At 44.1% G+C, this 6000-nt stretch overlaps 1 long non-coding RNA gene across 2 annotated transcripts in view; it reads right to left on the bottom strand.

Moving 5' to 3' along the window:
* Positions 1–6000, bottom strand: part of LOC113601933 (uncharacterized) — a 257395-nt gene that overhangs the window by 135831 nt on the left and 115564 nt on the right. The gene's annotated exons all lie outside the window — the stretch shown is intronic.

Raw genomic sequence — 6000 nt, 5'->3', positions numbered from 1 at the left:
AAAAGATGCTCAAGAGACACCTGAATGGCTCGGTCGGTTGAGCATCTGACTTCAGCTCAGGTCATGATCTTGCGGTTTGTGAGTTCAAGCCCCACGTTGGGCTCTGTGCTGACAGCTCAGAGCCTGGAGCCTGCTTCAGATTCTGTGTCTCCCTCTCTCTCTCTGCCCCTCCCTCACTCATGCTCTGTCTCTCTCTCTCAAAAAATAAATAAGAATTAAAAAAAAGTTTTTAAAAAAGATGCTCAAGATCATTAGTCATTAAGGAAATGCAAATTATTACAAGAGATACCACTATCACATTAAAATAATGGCTGAATTTTTTTTTTAAGTTGAAAATTAATGCTACCAATTGCTCATGAGGATTTGGTGTAGCTGAAATCATAGATTGCTGGTGGAAAGGCAGTGTGTATGGCCACTCTGGAAAACACTATCTTACAAAGTGAAATACATGCTTCCTATATTACTCCGCGATCCCACACCCTAGGCGTTTATCCTAAAGAAACGACAACTGGGGCACCTGCGTGGCTCAGTCAGTTAAGTGTCTGACTCTTGATTTCAGCTCAGGTTATGATCTCCTGGTTCGTGAGTTCGAGCCCCGCTCTGAACTGACAGTTCTATACTGACAGAGCAGATTCTCTCTCTCCCTCTCTCTCTGCTCCTCACCCCCCCCTCAAAATAAATAAACATTAAAAAAATACAAATGTTTGTGACAGCATTACTCATAATCACCAAAAGTTATCAACCACAGTGCCCTTTGTGATATAAATGAATAAATCAACTGTTGTACATCCATATAAACGTACTGTATGTAAATTGTTTTAAGAATAAAAAAACGCCCCTTGGGAAACCTGTTTGGTCATAGTTACCTTACAAGTCAGCCTTTTCACTCCTAGATCTAGATGCCCAGAGAAATGCTTACATATATTCACCAAAATGTAGGCTTTGTAAGGCTCAGATCAGCACTGTTTTGTGGCCAAAACCCAGAAAGCTACCCACAGGTGCAGCAAGTGTAGAGTGGCCCAGTAAAATGTGACACAAGTCACAGAGTGCGATACTGTAAGACAATGAGGACAAACTAAGCTACACTCGAAACATGGACAGATCGCACCATCAATGCTGAGCGTAAGTGGACACTAAAGGATACTTACTGCCCGATTTCATTCATATAAAGTACACGCACAGTCAAAACAAATCCTCGGGGCGCCTGGGTGGCTCAGTGGGTTGAGCGACCGACTTCGGTTCAGGTCATGATCTCACAGTTTGTGAGCTCAAGCCCCGCATCAGGCTCTGTGCTGACAGCTCGGAGCCTGGAGTCTTCTTCAGATTCTGTGTCTGCCCCTCCCCTGCTCATGCTCTGTGTGTATCTCTTTCTCTCAATAATAAATAAACGTTAAAAAAATTAAAAAAAAAAATCCTCAAAGTCAGAAGGACTCTCAAGAGTGGTGACTCTTGAGAGGGTAGTAACTGTTTCTTGATGTGAGTTTTATGCTATAAGGGTGTGTTCAGTTTTTGAAAACTCAGTGAAAACCCTTCTGATTTGTGTACTTTTCTCTATGTGTACTTCTTTTGTTTTGAGTGTATTTATTTTAAGAGAGAAGGTGCAAGTGGGGGAGGGGCAGAGAGAGAGGAAGAGAGAGACAATCCCAAGCAGGTTCCACACTGAAGCATAGAGCCCAATGAGGGGTTCTAACTCAGGATCCATGAGATCATGATCTGAACCGAAGTTGGACACTTAACCAGAGCCACCCAGGCGCCCCTATGTTATACTTTCAAATTAAAATTTTTTAATAAAAAAGATATTAAGCGTTTTAAATATTTAAGTCAAGTGCTCCAGGAACATACACTGGGAGCTTCAAATAACCCTTGACCTGAGTACATGTACTGCAGTTTGAGACATACACTCATAATGTTAACTAAACCTCATGATCATCCTGGAAATGATGGATCCTGTCCAGTGCTCCATGGATGATCCAGAAGCCTCTGGATTCCTAGTTAAAAAAAAAAAAAAAAAAAAAAAAAAAAAAAAAAAAAAATATATATATATATATATATATATATATATACACACACACATATATATAAATTTTACCAACGGCAAGATAAAGCATCAGTGTTATCTTGGGGTTGCAAACGGTTAGGGTAGAAAATTTGACAGGGCAAAGACTGTGAGGCTCCTGTGGGGTAGCTTCACCTGCTACTTATTCCAAATTAGCAATAAAAAGAAACAAACTACTTTTATATGCAACAACATATATATAAATCACAAATAGGGGTGCCTGGATGGCTCAGTCAGGATGAGCATCCAACTCTTGATTTCGGCTCTGGTCACGATCCCAGGGGTCGTGGGATCAAGCCCCGCATTGGGCTCTGTGCTGAGCATGGAGTCTGCTTGGGATTCACTCTCTCTCTCTCTGCCCCTCTCCTTTGCTCACACACTCTCTCTCTCTGTCTCTCTCTCTCTTTCTCTCTCTCTCTCTCAAATTATATATACAATCACAAATGCTTTATGCTCAGTGAAAGAAACCAGACTCATAAGGCTATGTAGTGTGTGAATAGACAACCACAACTCCCAAGTGCCTATACAACTCCCAAGTGCACAACTCCCAAGTGCATTCCCACAGAGAGACATAAAAGGAGCTCTCTTTGATTACTCTTCTTTTTCTTGGTCACCCATATTTTATTCTCCCTTCTCTGTGTATCCGTCAGTAAAAGCTAGATGATGCTGCAGTAACAAACAAGCCCACTGAGTAGCTGTAGGAAAACAAAGTTTCATTTCTCACTTATTTTATAGTCTGTGGTGTATTGGCATGCGCTCTACTCATCACAGCTGCTGTGGAGCCCCAGAGGATCGCCATGCCAAAGGGAAAAAGGTTTCTGAGGGTCTTTTATGTCCTTGAAGTAACCTGCATTGCTTCTGCTCGCAGCTCTTTGGTTATAACTCTTCAAAGGCTCTATCCAAGCACAACGAAGCTAAGAAATACAGCCCTACCACATGTTCAGAAGGAGAACCAGGAATGCTTGTTGAACTACATTATTCACTACTACTGTCTTCTAAATTCATATTCCCAGGAGATAGAATGCAGCTGGCTCCACCTGACTGAGTTGTCCTCCCCCATTTGAATTAGCTAGCTTATTGGTTGGTGGGGAAAGAGGAAATTCTACTTCCTATATGGGATGGATGGATAAGGATGAGGAAGGTATCCCACAGGCTCACAGGTCAAACAAAAAGCCCCGCATGATATAGAAATAGGACCCTTGCGGGGCACCTGGGTGGCTCAGTCAGTTAAGCATCTGACTCTTGATTTTGGCTCAAGTCATGATCTCACAGTTCATGGGATCAAGCGCCACATCAGGCTCTGTGCTGACAGTGTGGAGCCTGTGTGGGATTCTCTCTCTCCCTCTCTTTCTCTCTCTGCCCCTCTCCTGCACATGTGCATGTTGTCCCTCAAAATAAATAAATAAGGGGTGCCTGGGTGGCTCAGTCGGTTGAGCGTCCGACTTCGGCTCAGGTCATGATTTCGCGGCCCGTGAGTTCGAGCCCCGCGTCGGGCTCTGTGCTGACAGGTCGGAGCCTGGAGCCTGCTTCCGATTCTGTGTCTCCCTCTCTCTCTCTCTCTCTGCCCCTAACCCACTCACATTCTGTCTCTGTCTCTCTCAAAAATAAATAAACATAAAAAAAAATTAAATAAATAAAGTTAAAAAAAAAAAAACAGAAAGGAATAGGACCCTTGGGTGTGAGTACAAAAGGGACAGGACTCGTGGATTACCAAGCACAAAACAAAGCAGTACAATTGCCAGGACGAACGTGGCAAGAGCTAAAGCAGAAATGCCCATCACCAGAACTCAGTCTCCTACTAGAATATTCCTTCAAGGAAATGTTTCAACTGTGCAGCCATTGACATATGCAGATTAAAAAAAAAAAAAAGTTTCTCAATCCAAGTTAAACCATGATAGGGACCGAGCTAATAAAAGCACACTCAGATTTTTCTGCTGCTCTCCTGCATAATTTACGTACCAGTCAGACACGAGTTTCATTAAATCAAGAGCTATCTTGTCCGACCTTTCAACTGTGCGCAACTTTGTACAAGATGAAAACAACCTAATCCATCACGATGGTAGAAATGTTTCTGTTTCTTCCAGGCCCTTGCTGCCAACAAAATGCCAGGAGTCTTGCTTCTTTGGATGGTTTATTAAAATGCAGCAGGACCCAAATTTCATTAGGGCTGTGTAATAACATGTTCTGCCCACCAACTAATGCTTGCCAGATGTGCAAGTTCAGCCCCATCTGCGAGCACCAAGCCACCTGCTCAGAGGCACAGGCCTCCAGAACCAATGCAAGGAGAACGCTGCTAATGCTTTATTTGAACTCTAACCGCTGCACCCTGTAGCAAAAAATATTTTTCTTTTCTTTTCTCTTTTGTTTTTTTGAGAGAGAGAGAGAGAGAGGGCACAAGTGAGCGAGGGGCAGAGAGAGAAAAAGAGAATTGGGGCTCGCCCGAAGCAGGGCTCGTGTTTTTGCCTGAAGTGGGGCTCGAGCTCACCTGATGTGGGACTCAAACTCACGAACAATGAGACCATGACCTGACCTGAAGTCAGAAGCTTAATGACTGAGCCACCCAGGTGCCCCCAAAAGTACTTAAATTAAAGTGGGGAGGGGGGTTTGCAGGGCAACATGATGGTATTCAAAGGGGCAACGGTTGAGATGAAGGTATTCTTGGCTAGATTCTTGCAAGCACGTTCTCTGGACTTCCGCACCCATACATTTTGAGGCTGAACACCAAATTCCCATCCCCACAACAATGACCTTCGGTAAGTTCCTGAAGCTTCCTGAGCTTTACATTCCTAGTTTGCAAAATGGGAACCTGACCTGAGCTGAAACCAAGAATCGGATGCTCAACTGACTGAGCCACCCAGGCACCCCCACATATGCATTTTTTAACGTGTAGGTAGGGCCAGAAAACCTGGATCTCTCTTCCATTCTCAAACCATACTATCCTACACACGCACACACACACACACACACACACACACACACATCTCTTCCTATCTGTCTCTGTCTCTTTAATCTGTCTCCCTTCCACTGTCCCTCTGGGACTTTCTTTGACTGGGACCATACTATAATGCAGGGCTTGACAGGAGGGGCTGGAGGGCCACGGAAGTTTATTTTTCTGAAGGTAAAAGTTCAGAAACAGGCAAACAGACTGATCTCTCCACGCCTCTCCCGTGCCCCCCAGAACATAGGAGAGTGCTAGCACAAATCACTACCTACACATACCTATACCAATAAATACCAATAAATTGTTTCCTTTGGTTTGTTTTTGAACTTCACATAAATGAAATCATCCTAATATATTCCTATATGACTTGCGTTTTACACCCAGCATTATAATTTTTTAATGTTTATTTATTTTTGAGAGAGACAGAGCACAAGTGGGGGAGGGGCAGAGAGAGAGGGAGACGCAGAATCTGAAGCAGCTCCGGGCTCTGAGCTGTCAGCACGGAGCCCGATGTGGGGCTTGAACCCATGAACCCTGAGACCATGACCTGAGCCAAAGTCGAATGCTTAACTGACTGAGCCACCCAGGCGCCCCTACACCCAGCATTATGTCTTTGAGATCTACTCATGTTGATGCACGAGGCTATAATTTACCACATTCACCACCATATAATATTCCCCTGCGTACCATAATTTGCTCCACCATTGAGGGACATCGGTCCTGTTGCCATTTTTGCACTATTCGCGATGGCCCTGCAAACGATGTACAGGATCAAAGACCCCCCCCCCCAGGGCATGAGCCAGGAGCACACTGCTTTGCCACATGTTGTGCATATTTTTGGCTTTAGTCTACAGTCCCAAATTCTGCTCAAACAGCTTGTGCGTTTACACTCCGACTTCCCACTTCTTGGCAGAAACACTGAATCCCATCTTCGAGAATGTTATTCCGGCAAGTAGAGGTTGCTGGAGTTTTGGAACACTGGCCAAATCGCCTCCCACATATG

The sequence above is a fragment of the Acinonyx jubatus genome, chromosome B3 (assembly GCF_027475565.1).
Source record: "Acinonyx jubatus isolate Ajub_Pintada_27869175 chromosome B3, VMU_Ajub_asm_v1.0, whole genome shotgun sequence".
Lineage (NCBI taxonomy): Eukaryota > Metazoa > Chordata > Mammalia > Carnivora > Felidae > Acinonyx > Acinonyx jubatus.
Note: the sequence above shows the minus strand (reverse complement) of the source record. Positions and strands in the feature narration are given on the sequence as shown.